The following is a 15,704-nucleotide window of genomic DNA, read 5'->3' as shown; positions in this document are numbered from 1 at the left end:
TTGTGGTATCTTTAACAAAGTTGCTCGTTAGCCGACCCCCATGACTTTCAGGATGAACCACTTATTTGCGATTTCACCTGTGTGTGAAATGAGTGAGTTCAAGGACCAAGCCCCTCAGGTCGACTAAAGGCCCCACACCTGCCGCCGCAGGCCTTCGGATAACTCACTCTGGACACCTCACACCCCCTGATTCGCATTGAACTTGTTTTCAGACGACCAAAGTGTACATAACCTCGTTTCGTATTTATCAACGACTCATCATTGTGATGGAGGGCGCCTGTCAGCGGGCCACGCCCCGCGTCGAGTGTGTATTATGCCGCCACCCCGGGGAGCTGAGAACCTGGGACCTGGTAACTGGTAACTGGTAACTCGTAACCGGGAACGTGGACCGAGGCCGCTCCCGGCGGCCTCTTTCGAGAAACGGGCCCCAAGAGCCCGACGCCCGACGACCGACGCCCGACGAATCTGCCTGCGCCACCGACGACGCCGCTGATGCCGCCAAAGGAATCTCAAAAATGGCGTGCCGAGCCAAAATTAAGCAAATAAACTTGTCAACACATTCAACTTCATTATCGAGCCAAAGGCCGCTCCCCGATGGTCTGAAACTTACCCGACTGCAGGCAGAGCTCTTGTGGTTTTTTTGGTTTTTCCGTGTGCTCGATTTTTGGTCTCGGACCAAAACGTCCTTGGGCGTCCTCCTAAAAAGAGGCAAAACGAAAAATTAGAATGGGAATTATTATGAACCGGCTCAAGCTGCGAAATCCCAAAAATGTCCGTCCAGAAATATTCATATGCGAAATATATTTTGTGGTTTAATTTAGAGTGCCGGCGGGCACTCTGTCGAGATGAGCGAAGGGGTTTCTCTCAGCTAACCAAAAAGATTTGCAATCACGCACCCAACTTGGCAGCCGGCGGCAAGAAAACACACTCGAAAAATCCCTTAAATAATTCAAGAAATTCTCCTAAGCACGAACACTCGCCTGCACTGCGAAAATTTAATGTTTACTTAGCTTAAAGTCATTCATGATTTGTGGCATAGTTCGTTTTATAATAATTGCAAAATAAACAACAGCCTGCATTGGGAAAATTATTAAACATTTGTATAATATTTCGGCAACTGGTAAAAGCCAACAGGAAAATGGGCAATGATTCCGCAAATTATAAATTAAACGCAAATTATTAGGAAATTTAGGAAATTTAATCATAATATAGATTCAATTTGTTTCGAGCACTAAAAGTGTAATTATTGGTACATGTTTGCCAATGAATTTCGGACACGTACATTTAAATGAGTGTATCGAATTGAAAGATTTTTTTTGGTAGTGAAGCCACTTCTGCTTCCACAGGGCTAAACATTTTCCATGGCACTGGCGTCGAATTGAGATAAATCATGAAACTTTATAGTTTTACAAGCAGTTGGACACACAATGCCCAACATAATCAGGCGAAGCAACAGTGGGCATCAATTTTACAGCCCCCCAAGCGGGGATCCAAACAATTTGCGCAAATATTGTTGTTTGCATATCGAACCCTTCTCGCCATCGTCATAGCCATAGCCATCGACCATCCACATCCACATCCACATCCACCATCGCCATTGCCATCGAATCCGACCATCGACATCGACATCCACCATCGCAGCACAATGAGCTGGGCGAGCAAACAAATTTATGACCATCATAACGGCCGGGCTTGGTCGAAGTGGAGTCGAGTCGAGTCGAGTCCGGCAAACACGGGGCCGACAAAATGTCTATAGTGCTACATAATAATCATAATAATAAATAGCAATAAAAATGCTACAAAGGAAATTAAATTTCTGTATCCGCAAAGAATTTCAAAAGTGCACACAGGAAACGACAGCGAATCCAGCGGGGGCAGGACCAAGGCCTGCGGAGTCCTTTCGTTTCGACACTTTGCGGCCCTTAAATTGGCCCATAAGCTGTTTAACTGAGTTATCAAGGAGGAGGAGGCTTCGAAGACCTCCAGCCTCGGGCGCCGGATCCTCCGCCCCAGTTCCAGTTGCCAGTTGCCAGTTGCCAGTTGAAAGTTGCCAGGACTCAAGTGGCACTGCCCACACAGCGTGACAGGATGGCTATATTAATGTTAATTAATGTTAAATGCCTAGGCGTTTCAAAATCATCTGCACGGGAGTAAGTGTGTCCTAGAAGCCTTCGATTGCCCATCAACATCATGAATAATTAAGTAATTAGTTGGGGTTGTCAAGTTGATTGCACTATTGATAATATCGATGTTTAATTTATAGAACTAATATGAATAGTATCGATATTTGATGGTCGTTGTATCAGTAGTTTAAGGCCTTGCAAATAATCCAATAGCCAAAACCAACACAGCATCGATATTTTGCCACACCAATCGCATACATGTCCAGGTGAATTTTGTTTGAAAGGTCAGTTATGATGGACTTCCTCCAGTTTCACCTAAGTCCTCTTCCGTGGGAGGCGACGGATGGAATGTCCTTTGAACGAGCAGTGGCAAACCAATTCAGCAGTCGCATTTAACGGGCTGACAATGGCGCATATAAAGCGCTTTGTTCCACATCGCCGGCAATTGTGGGCGGTGGGGGCGTTGTCCCGTGAAAGCAGGGGGCGTGGCCGGCCATATATGACGTGTGACAAATTTTTGCGGTTCCGAGGGTCCGAGAATTGGAGGTGGAAAATGGTAAATGTGTGTGTGTGTGTGTGTGCAGCACGTTGGTTCCCTCTCGTCTATGGCCGGAAAATTGTCCAACATATCCGGGAGCGTTGAGGTTGGCTGCCCATTGTGGAAAATCGGTCGTCCGAGGAGGTGGAGAAAAAGGGCGGCGCAGGAGGCGGAGAAGGGGCTGCCCGTTTTACTTGCAGTTAAATAGGGCGGAAAAATAATTGAACCATTATCAGGCGGTCTGACGTATCCAGAACCGCACACACACACACACAGTTTATCCTTGCCTTGGTGAATAAATTTCGAGCTTGTTTTTGCCTTTGGTTTATTGTGCTTATTACAAAATATTTAACACCAGGCCATCATCCAACAGCCACGCCCACTGTCCACCGCTGCGGCACTTGGGCGCTCACCGCTCGTCCCGTCAGCAAATTGTTGCCTCATTGTAAAAATTTATGTTAATATTTTAAATTTTTATGCAGGCAGGCGGCGAGCTGGCTGAAGCGAAACTGAACGCCCCCAGTTGTTTGTTATTGGCCTGGATGGCCTCGGTGTCCCGGACACAACGCCCCTTGTCGCTTGTAAAATGTAATGTAATTTCTACGCTGGCGGCTCTAGGCCACGGACGTTGCCAGGACAAACAGGACTCGCTACTCACTGTTCCGTATGCCATATTCAGTGTTGTTCGGTGGCAAGGAAGTCAAGGAAGGCAGTCGCCTTCCACCGCCCACCTACTTTACTGAAACAGGAGAGCCGCTTAAAGAGCACTGGTGCTCGGTCATATTTAAAAAAAAAAAGCCGCAAAACTGCAATGACAGTTAACGTTACTGGACACGCATGTGTAGTGGGATTTTTATAAATATTTAACGCTCATATTTTATGCGCATTTTTCATGCGGACCAGCTTGAGCGGACAACGGACAAAAGGACAAAGGACAGCGGACAGCGGACGGCGGACATCAGGACTGCAGGACGTTCGGCATCATTAATTAATCCCAAAACGTTGATCCTGATGGACCGCAGAAACCCAGAAAGCCCATGGCGTTTCGCACACACCGGTTGACAGGCTGCTGCTTTGGGCTTTAAGTGCTGGTGGTGCTGCTGCTGGTAGGAAAATTCTTCACTGGAATTATGAAGGGGAAAATAAGCGGACACCAGCTGGAAAATGCTAAGGCTTCTGCTATTTTGCTCCTGCCTTCTGCATTGTGTGTGTGTAAGTGTTTTAACGTCACGTCCTTTTCGCCCAGCATATTGCGGCATGTTGTTGCGTTGAGCCTCATTAAGCGCACTTTGTCCTGCCGACTGTGTCCATTTAAAGGAAACTCCGTCGATCCAACCGCCAGCCGGCCAGCATCGCCATCCTCCGCTGATTCATTCCTTCTCGTTTGCCATAAATTATTTTTAAATGCATACTTATGTGGAATTTTGCCACGCGCTGCCGCGACAACTTTTCATAATTTTTATTTACATGATGCGGTTGTGGACGGCGGTGGCTACAGAGGTCCTGCCAGCAAGGACCAAGGATGCTCGCTGTATTGCGGAGGTGGGGCATTTTCAGTGGCGGCGTGTAACCGCATTAAAATGATTTGTAACGAGCGATGGCGTGCCCGTCTGAGGCCCGATGCCGTTGCAAAAAAAAAAAAAAAAATAAACGAACAGTTCTGGAAAAGTGGCCAGGACGGCCAGGATGCATGCAGGATGTGCAGGGGTGTCCTGCAGCATTTACCACACGCATCACTTGCCACGGCGCCTGCATCTGAATCCCTGACATCCTCCGATGTCATCGCGCCCCTCGAATGCCGTTGCATTGCAGCCGGAGGTCATTCGGGTCGGTCGATTGGGAGGTGGCGCTGGTTATCCTGGTTCAAATGCACATTTAAGGACGTGGAGCGACGAAACAAGCCCCGAAGAACTTTAAAGTGTTCTCGTTAAAGCCATTCTCTACTTTTAATTTATACAAAAATGTAAAAACTTCGAACTTTCAAGGCTAAGTTGAAGCATACATCAACATGCCATCCTTAACATGAAACAATGAACCATTGATAAAGAAAGTTAATGTTCAAGAAATTAACAGTTTCAATTTTGAGTTTTATAAAATTGGGAATATACTGGGAATAATAAGAAAAAGACAACGACTTGGCAAAATTTTATATTTTTCCAAGAATTTTTAAGTACAAATTGATTAAAAATCGACATACAGCTAAAAGAATAACATTTTAGTGCAGCTAATTACAACTGCTAATGATCCCCATCATTTTTTGGGAGCCCAGGGTAAAATACATTTTTTGTAATTTTTCGCATTTTTTTATAAGGGGTAACATCATCAAAATTTTAAAAAAATGCCAAAAAATTAAAATTTTAAAGTTGGAGTCCAGAAAGATTAGAAATTTAATACCGAGCTCAACGAGGTATGACATTCCATTTTTGGACTATTATTTCCGATTTTATGGAGAAAAAACTGAATATTTTTATACGGAAAATGAGAAAAAGACTTTTACCAAATAGTTGATTTCTTGGATGCCGTCTTTAATCACAACTTGGCTAAAAATGACCACACAGCTAAAAGAATAACATTTTTGTGCCGATAATAACCAATTCTAATGATCCCTATGATTTTTTGGGAACCCAGGGTAAAATACATTTTTTGTAATTTTTCGCATTTTTTTATAAGGGGTAATATCATCAAATTTTTCAAAAAATGCCAAAAAATTAAAATTTTAAAGTTGGAATCCAGAAAAATTAGAAATTAAATACCGAGCTCAACGAGGTATGACATTCCATTTTTGGACTATTATTTCCAATTTTATGGAGCAAAAACTGAATATTTTTATGCGGAAAATGAGAAAAAGACTTTTACCAAAATGTTGATTTCTTGGATGCCGTCTTTAATCACAACTTGGCTAAAAATGACCACACAGCTAAAAGAATAACATTTTTGTGCAGATAATAACCAATTCTAATGATCCCTATGATTTTTTGGGAGCCAAGGGTAAAATACATTTTTTGTAATTTTTCGCATATTTTTATAAGGGGTAACATCATCAAATTTTTAAAAAAATGCCAAAAAATTAAAATTTTAAAGTTGGAATCCAGAAAGATTAGAAATTAAATACCGAGCTCAACGAGGTATGACATTTTATTTTTGGACTATTATTTCCAATTTTATGGAGAAAAAACTGAATATTTTTATACGGAAAATGAGAAAAAGACTTTTACCAAATAGTTAATTTCTTGGATGCCGTCTTTAATCACAACTTGGCTAAAAATGACCACACAGCTAAAAGAATAACATTTTTGTGCAGATAATAACCAATTCTAATGATCCCTATGATTTTTTGGGAGCCAAGGGTAAAATACATTTTGTGTAATTTTTCGCATTTTTTTATAAGGGGTAACATCATCAAATTTTTAAAAAAATGCCAAAAAATTAAAATTTTAAAGTTGGAATCCAGAAAGATTAGAAATTAAATACCGAGCTCAACGAGGTATGACATTCCATTTTTGGACTATTATTTCCAATTTTATGGAGAAAAAACTGAATATTTTTATACGGAAAATGAGAAAAAGACTTTTGCCAAATAGTTGATTTCTTGGATGCCGTCTTTAATCACAACTTGGCTAAAAATGACCACACAGCTAAAAGAATAACATTTTTGTGCATTTAATAACCAATTCTAATGATCCCTATGATTTTTTGGGAGCCAAGGGTAAAATACATTTTGTGTAATTTTTCGCATTTTTTTATAAGGGGTAATCATCAAATTTTTAAAAAAATGCCAAAAAATTAAAATTTTAAAGTTGGAATCCAGAAAGATTAGAAATTAAATACCGAGCTCAACGAGGTATGACATTCCATTTTTGGACCAATTTTATGGAGAAAAAAGTACTATTTTTAGGCGGAAAAAGTGGAAAACGAGTGTTGAAAAATTTGCAAAGGAAGATATCTCATATTATTGTCTTAATTTGATCATATGGTGTGCTTTAAATGGTGTCCATTTCACTCATATTTAATTTATACAAGTGAGCCAATTTTAATAATCTAATTGTTAACTTACACATTCCTGGAAAAGCAATTTGCTTTGCTTCAATTAAGCAATCCACTAACCAATCTGGCTTAAGGATAAATTTCTTTCCCACCCTGCACTTAAATAAAATAGTTGCAAAAACAAAAGCTGCATATAAATTATTAACACAATTTCCGACACCGAACTTTTCGAAGGGGAACTGAACTTTTTGCCATGTCTGAAATTTAAGCTGAAGTAAGTATTGTGCATCTGGGCATAATCCCAAGTGCAGCTTAGTTGGTTCCTTCTTCAGCTGGTCGAGTGTACACCGAATAATCCTCTTTGCTGCCCAGCAAATGTATGGATAGACACCATTCCATGCCACACCATCCCTATTCCTATCCCAATCCCTATCCCTATCCCTATCCGAACCCATCCCATTGTAATCAATCTAATTATTATCAACTTTGCATTCGCAAATCCGCCCACAGTAGCTCCCTCGTCTGGCCCCTTCTGCCCACCCTTTTGGATGCGGGGATTCAAGGACTACGGGGCCACCATATGGTGGGAGCTTCGTCAATCTGCTCAGTTATAAATAATACCATCGAGCATATGTTCGGTTGGTTGGTTGGTTGCTTGGCTGGTTGGTACCGCCCTCAATGGGTTGCCATCTTATACTATATGTACTCACATAATATATTACGTACTATATAAATTCAGGCATTTGCTGCTCCTTCTCGCTATCAATGGGTTTTTAATTGAATTTACTTGGGTTTTTCCATTGCGACACTGGATATGCTTGCAAGTGTCTGCTGATTTCACCTTTCTGATGACATTTCAAGAGTCCTTCGTCCATAGACAAACTCGCACATCCAGGCAAAGGAATTACCTTAATTATTTATATTTAGGTTTTGCCCGGCCTTTGTGTGACGTGTGTGTGTGTGTGTGTGTTTGTCTGTGCCTCCCACAATTTTTCCCCACAAAAGTGGAAATGATGAACTGGTAAAATATTCAGATTTGATGACAGCCAGGAGATACATCCCCAACTCCCGCACTCTTTCGACCACTCAATCAACCGCATCGATCGATTTTCAATCTCAGCCCGAGTGGAAATTGTTATGAAGTTTGTTTATTTATTTATTTTCTGTGAAAACTGTTGCAGTTCATTTCGCCTCTTTCTCTTGGCATTTTTTGTGCAATTTTTTATATTCGTATTTTGAACTATTTATGCTTGACAGCTGACTTTTGCTTTTGGGTCTACAAATTCGTTGGATAAACAAATACAAATGCAGAACAAGAGATCCTGTATCAAATAACCCCACCATTTAATTACTTAAGCTATCCAAGTGAGTATGTGCTTAGATATGTGGCAAAATTTGTGGCGATTTGCCAGCAAATCTCAGGGAATTCGAAATGGAAAAGAAATGCGTTAAATTCGAGAAATTGCACTGCTAATTCCAAAGACTTGAGAACAAAAGTTGCCCAAGGGTTTGTTTTCAAAGGCCTGAAATGCAAGCAAGGGCTTCTATTCAAGAAGTTATTTTTTTCTTTAGTAATTGCAAAAGTAAATTGAAATTGTTTTTATTTAGGTTACATTTAGAAAGAAAAACTGATTGCAGTTAAGAATTCGATTATTGAACATGGAAAATACCCATTTATCCAAACAAAATCCGAATGTTTTAAGGCTTCAAGTGGTATGAAAATAGTTTTTTTTTAAACTCATATTTTTTCCACTTGTGAAAAGCTTAAAATTTCTATAGACTTGGAGTTTCTTTGAAAGCACTTGCAGCAAAATAGCGCTCTGTAGCTGGATTTTTGATTGAATTAAAATTTAAACTGGGGTTTTCAATATATTCTTTTCACTTGAATTTCCGGCTGGCTCTTGAAAATTATTTTAAATTTCTCATTGACGGTCTATTAAACTTTCGCATGACACAAGATGATTGAATTGTGGTATGCTGGCCGCCGAGAAATCACATGAATCATGTGGGCGTGGCACCAAAATTTCTACACAATTTCCTTTGACATTTTCGCCATTTGCGAAGGCATCAAGTTGTGCAAAAAGCGAATACAAAAACATCAAATGGCGTTTAATGTTAACGCTTTGTTGCCGATGTTAGCCAACTCCTTTAGCCACCCAACTTGTTTTTTTTTCCTTCAGTTTGTTCACATAATTTAAATTCCATGCCTGTTTCGCTTTTTGGTCGCCAACCAAGCTGTTTTACTATGCGACGCACATACAAAGAGTGCCATAAACGAAAATGGCCGTCCAGTGACTATGTGTGTGTGTGTGTGCGAGAGTGCATGTGTATGTGTTAGCCGCTGTGTGCGTGTTAGCCGCTGAAACTGGAACTTCAATTCAATCAATTACGCGCTAATGCACTTCAAAGTGTATTCCGTTATACAAAACAATATCGCGGGCCAGCAACGCCAGCAACAAAAATAAGAACCACTCCCGACCACTGACCGAAACAAAGTCAAACGTCGAATTAAGCGGACACACTGAGCGAAAATGCTGTGCAGAATGGGATACTGTTTCTAGATTTACAATAAACATAATCAAGAACTAGCTTGCGAATGTATAAAGGTCCTTAAATGCGAATAAATATTAATTAATTGTTTTTAATGCTTTAGTTGTATCTTACATTCTTCATCTTTCATTTTCCATTTCCATTTATATATTTATTTTTAAATAATAAAATTCTCTTAGTTTTAATATTTTATACCAACCCTTTGGCACTTCCTATAGAGGTATTTCTATTTCATAGGCTATTTCTTCACATTTTCCAAAAGTTTCCCATTTCCCCAAGTGCACTGAAACACCAGGTGAGCTCCAGATGGAAAAAAGGGGCCGTTGCGTGAGATCTTTTTGTTTGCCGGCTCGGATATCAGCTAAAGGGATGGGCTTGATGATAAGGGGATAGAGCAGGATGGGTGGCAGCTGCCTAACCCTTGTAACCCGTGACCTTTTCAGCACCCCCACACACACGCACTCAGACTCACACTTACACTTACACTCCACCCACCCAGAAAATGTGTGTGTGGTGTGCTATTGTTTGCGTGCGTTGACAAGCGAAAGGAAAATCCATTGAAATTCAATTTAAAGAATGTTGACAAACGTTTGTCATGAAACTGCGACAATACGCCTGTCGACAGCTTAAAGCGAGTCTTGGCCAGGTGCTGATTTCCAGGTACTGCAATGTCATTGAAAAATTCACGGATCAACCTTGAAAATCATTTAATCTGACAAGAAAAGCCAGGCGGGATTTGAGCTGGGACTCATTACGGCTTGGTCTGGCATTCAAGCCAATACATTTTTATAAAATGAGCTTGGTATTCCAGTTAAATAGGCGTTAAGTGTGCATTCAATGGACAAAACTGATTCTCTAACATTTACAAATAGGTTGCACTATAACATAGATGGCGCCACTAATCCATGTTTCTAGAATCATTTCCATATGTGCCACAAAGTATGCATTGAAATGAAATGAACATATCTTCAAAGGAATCCATTTGGCTCCTGCATTGAACATCTACTGTAAGCTACCTCAAAATACCCTATAAAATTGCTGTTTGAGAACATAATTAAATGGAGTCTAATGTCTTGGCCAGCAATACACGTTCGCATTTATATGATATCTGTTCAACAAGCGCTATTTAATCGAAACACAACCCAGTATCGATTACATATCAGTGGCAGGAGCACTAGAGTAAACTGCAGCACACAGGCCCTTAGCCATCAGGAGCAACAACAATCGGGTCTCACACTCGACTTGCCATGCACCGCACTTGTACCAATTGGTCATCACAATAACTTCAATACATTATATTACCTAATTACGGGCAACAGCTCTACATTCCCTCCATTTTGCTGTCTTAAAGGACCAATGGTCCCCCTCAAGAACATCCCATTCCATCGGCTCTGACGTGGTCAAATCATGTCGATGAAATTTTGAAGCTTTTAAACTACTTCAACTTCACAGAATAAGATAGACACTCGAGTTGAGGACGGTGGCATGGTATGGAATGGTGGATGGAAGTGATGGAGCACTCGAACATCCCGTCGGAACAAAAAGGATGCGGGATGTAGTGGGGCGGGGTGTCCTGGCAAGCGAAGCGTTGACAGCATTTGAGCCAAAGGAATCAACTCTGGGCTCTAGTAGACTCAACTTCTTCGTTTCCTTTCTTTGTATGGCTTTCTTCTCTGCCTCCTTTTTCCATCCGTACAATGGAGGCACATATCGCACCTCCAAGGATGCGAATGTGTGTGTTGTGTGTGTGTGTGTGTGCTGGTTATGCCACAGGGATGGGATCTCAAATTAACACTTGAAACGCAATGGGGCGAGGCAAAGGACGAGGTCCTGAGGTCCTGAGAACCTGAGAACCCATAAGGAGATTGGGTGGCTGAGTGGGCTTCCCCGGTTTTTCATCTTCTCGTTCTTTCCCCTCTTTCTGCGGCTTGTTACGAACGAATCGAGCGTATGACTTAACAAGTGTTCCAATCTGCGAGGACGCTCTAATACCCACACACTCGTGGAAACTTTGTGGGTGGCGTTCCTGGAAGGAGGAAGGCTTCAAGGCTTCTGTCCACCTTGGACAAGTCCAGGAGCCCACAGACGATCGCCCGGATATTCCAGTCTCCTGGAGAACTCTTAGCAGGAGATATGACTGATCATGCTAGCTGGCGGAACACCAGTCCGCAAGCTTTGAAGTTACAATTCCGACAAATAAACGAATTAAAAGCAAACACGCACACACACATACAGATACTGCAGCGGAATGTCCTTTACGAGTTGTCATCGGTTTTGCTTTTGGCCCAAAACATTCCCAAAACGAGATTGGCTTTGTTAGTATGGCCTTTTCCTTGCATCCCTCTTTGCGCTCATTCGTTTTAAGGCATTTTTTGTAACACTTTGCTAGCCATTAAGCGCGGGGGAGAAAGTGCCGGCGAAAGGCCCAGAGAAAAAGTACTAGGAGAAAGGGCAATAACGGGAACGGCAACTGAGAGAAAGGCCTGCATGTGGTAATTGCCACAGGCCCTTAGCGATTTTCCTTCGCGTTCGGGGCATCGTTTTCCATTCTTGTTTGCCCAGCTGCCTTTCCCCGCTTTTATTATTTATTTTTACTCCTTTATTAAGCCCGTTACTTGTAGAGAAAAAGTAGAGGGAAAATAGAAGAGATCACTTTAATTTATAAAACATTTTTTCGTTTAACATTCAGCGAAACAACAAAAGTCAGCGGACTCCGTTAAGCCGAGTAGAGGGTATTTGATAGTCGAAGCACTCGACCATAGCAATCAGTCGTTTTTTATTTTTATTTCATTTTTATTTGTATTTTCATTTTATTTTTTTTCTCTTGTCCCCTTTTTATTTTTATTTTGATGCAAGATTGTGTTTGTCTTTGCCACAAACAAACCGACAGCACAGCCAGTTTATCTACGAGTGTGTCTGTCGCATAATGCGATTATTTGCCGGATTTTCCGAGAGTTTTCCATTTCTGAAGAGCCCGCCTAACAAGCAAACCTATTTTTAATAGGTTTTTGTGGCTCACAATTCCCTCATACAGGCGCTACATGGCCAAATTGATCTTTAGCATGCAACAAAATAGAATATAACCAACTGTGTTTCAACACTATTTAATAAATTTAGAAAATGGCGAAACTCTAATAAAATATATTATAAATGCCGTAGAAAAATGTGGATTTGAACATCTAATATTTATACCATGTATACTAGCTATAAACTAGGCTGTGTGCTCAGTTAGTTACTGACTATCCACTGCGCTGTCATACTTGGCTTCATTATCATGTGACTATGGGTTAAGTCAGGATGTTAACCTTTTACTGAAAATAGATATCGGATGACACATGGTCGGGTTAACTTTGTCCGCTTAACTCGGAGTCTCGCGTCTCACGATTGTTGTTAACTGTTTGCTTGGCATTTTGGCCAAGTCTATTTGCCGTCGTGTCGGCCAAGAAAGCCAACCAAAGAGGCAAAGACTTATTTGTGGCCTTTTGGCAGCGCAGCACTTAGCGGTGTTCAAACAATCGATTTGCCACCCTGCCTTTTGCTGCAACTCATTCACCTTGGGCTCAGTCAGCTGGCTTATGTGTCTAGACTCAAGACTCCTAGGACTTCTTCATTCCATTCAACTTGGACTACGTCTTGGAGCCGAGCCCATTCTATGAATCCCACGCGACTTGTCAATCAAATTGGGCAGCAGCAGCGAGCAGCAGCGGGCATCAATCAAGCTTGCCAATCATCCATCAATCAATCAAACCAGCTGCTTTCCGCGGAGGCCCCTTTTCCTTTGCCTAGCCATGGTTGGAAATAAATATATTTCCATTCCACTGATTGTCGCCATGCGTCTTAATCCCGAATGCCAAATTTCGCATTTTTGCTATTATTCCTCGTATCTCCGCTGTTTACGTAGATTTAATTTTGACGCTCTGCCCAAATGCAGGCACAATCAATTGAAATTCATCATTCATCCGGTTTTTGGGGCCTGGTGCCCGGGGCATGGGGCTGGGCAAAAAAAAGAGGGAGTTTCGTAATCACAACACACCCTATCGCTCATCAAAGCTCATTAGAGTGCGGAAAAGTGCCCGCGGAAAAGTGCGGATGGAAAATGCTGTGTGTGTTTATATGTGTGTGTATTAGGGTGTGCAATCGAGGGGAAAGCGATGACTAAGTGCTTGAGGGGGTAAATGGGGGAAAATCGGGGGAAAATGTAAATTGATAAGACAAGTGCTAAAATGTGGCTTAGTCGATGTGTCGATGATTTTCACTAAATCCCATTGAATTTTCAAAATTCGCAAATTCAAGTGCAAAGTATATATGATCTCTAAAGGTAAGAAGTTCTCAATGTTTTTATGAACTCCCAAGCATCTACTTTGAATCTATTATTTGCATTTGGAGAACCCTCGTGTGGGCCGCACTAATAACTGAGAGCGTGAAGATGTCGCCTTTGATTATTTGCCATCCATGTCAGGCTATCGTGGGATGTAATGGATCCTGGGGCCGCGAGCGTTGCGAGCTCATGACAGCTACTTGCTCGTCCGCTTGACTGGGCCAGCGCACCAGGACATCATAGCAGCGCCTTGAAGGAGTCAGTCATTCAGGGCTGAAAAACAATGAGACAACAACGACGACAACAAGAGCGGCTGGATTGGCGACGACAACGACGGCTACCTGACAACCCTGAGGTGTGTCCTGTCTGCTGCTGCTCTGCCCTGCTTCTTCGCATCCCTGTTGGGCACATCGTGCTCCTGTTTCTCGTCCTGCCTGCTCCTCATTGTCCTCCTCGTTCTCCACCCACATTCCACCAGCCAGTGTTGCCCCCCAGCGGACTGCTGTTCGTCTGTTTGTTTGCCAGCTTGTTTGCCTGCGCCATTGAGTTTTCCATTTCATATTCAAGGGCAAACAACACAGGACAGGAGTGCGCTGCACAACAACAACGACAGGCAGAACAAGTGAACACAAAGGTACTCAGAGTTCCGACCTCAAGATACCTGACTTTTTGCATCTCGAGATGGTGACCAGAAATTGCTATTGCCAAGGTGCTTAGTTGCTCAATTGATTGACTACTCTAAACTTTATAAGCCACTGGGAATTGTGTCAAAATTTGCATTATGCTCTGCAATCTGTGCTTCCATTCAAAATTGACTAATATAGGCGTTTTTGTTATATTCTATTGATGAACAGCAACAGCAAACGATTCGGCTTAATGGAAATCTCATAAACCAAACACTAACAAACTGAAACGTTGATTACAATATATATTTATATTTGGCATTTTTGGGAAGTTTTATAGCTATTTTCAATTTGTTTTTCGCTTGATTTCAGCGTTGTAAAATAAACAACTATTTTTCATTTTAAGTAGTGTTGACTTTAAAGATATATTCAGGGTTGTATTGTTCCTTCTCAGTATAAAACCTAACCCAGCACACCCACCACTCGCATGAGTACTGGGTATGCGAAGACGTCGCCCCCGTGGCCAAAAATCGACCCAATCCCCAACCTGCGATCCCCAATGCTCCCCCTTCACCTGCAGTTGAGCCGCGGGCAGTGACTTGAGTTGAGTCGACTTGGCGACTCTTTCAATTGCGCTATTAAAAATCATTTAAAGTCTGACAAATAAACAGCTGCAGGGCGTCCTGTTTGGATAGCACCCTGCGCCCAGCTGCCACCCCTCCACCCAAAAAAAAAAGCAAACACACACACACACACAAAATTCTGCCCTTGGCTCAGGTGGGTTGAAGGTCCTTGGCCCATGTTTGCTTGCTATGTTTTCTTATTTTTTTTATTTATTTATTTTTTTTTTTTTTAGGGGAAATAGATTCCAAACAGCATTTAATTTTCAGTCGCACCGCAATTTAGAGATATTTTCCATTTCGCGCAAAGGGGCCAGAGCAAGACCACCACCAGCAAATCAACAGTGATAATATTTTTTTAGCGCGGCGAATAGAAATATGGAAATTAAAATGGAATTAAAACATTTTTTCTTTTTTGTATTTAAATAAAACACACAGCAAGAGAGATACTTTCTATTTCGCAGCTGCACACGAAGAAAAGTTAATAAAATATGCAACTGTGAAATAAGAATAGAGCGAGCTGGGCTGAAATAACAAACGCTGGCTACAATCAAAATACAATGCCACCATATCCAACATCAAATGGGCCGAAAGTGGGTGGTTAAGGGATATTTTCAACGGTGCCAAGTGGACACACACACACACACGCATCGTTGACTCAGCTGTGCGCCAAGTGAAATTTTCACACACATCTCAAAAGCAGAGTCTCTGCGAAAATGGGCAAGGGTTGAGTTTTCCCACCATTACAAATTTGAAAACTAACTTCCATGTTTGGTTTACGCTCCACGTCCCGTAAGTAGGGTGCAAAAATTAGTTCGTCCTTTTGTCCGAAAGTTGTGCTCAGTCTGAGCATGAGTTTGAGTATGAGTTTGGCTGCCTGGCAGGTATTAAGTGGGTAATGAAGTATCTATTGTTGCGCCGGATTGCGAGCTCATAAATAATTCACAA

General features: G+C 41.7%; 1 protein-coding gene across 3 annotated transcripts in view; it reads right to left on the bottom strand.

Moving 5' to 3' along the window:
- The window catches only part of LOC117147010 (zwei Ig domain protein zig-8), a 133,495-nt gene that overhangs the window by 99,016 nt on the left and 18,775 nt on the right, over positions 1-15,704 (bottom strand). For all 3 annotated transcript variants that reach the window (XM_033313693.1, XM_033313695.1, XM_033313694.1), the window contains one exon: positions 611-698. The gene's annotated coding sequence lies outside the window, so the exon portion shown is untranslated. The remainder of the gene's footprint in view (positions 1-610; positions 699-15,704) is intronic.

The sequence above is a fragment of the Drosophila mauritiana genome, chromosome X (genome assembly GCF_004382145.1).
Source record: "Drosophila mauritiana strain mau12 chromosome X, ASM438214v1, whole genome shotgun sequence".
NCBI classification, from domain to species: Eukaryota; Metazoa; Arthropoda; class Insecta; order Diptera; family Drosophilidae; genus Drosophila; species Drosophila mauritiana.
The sequence above is the reverse complement of the archived record's forward strand: the minus strand, read 5'-3'. Positions and strand labels throughout refer to the sequence as shown.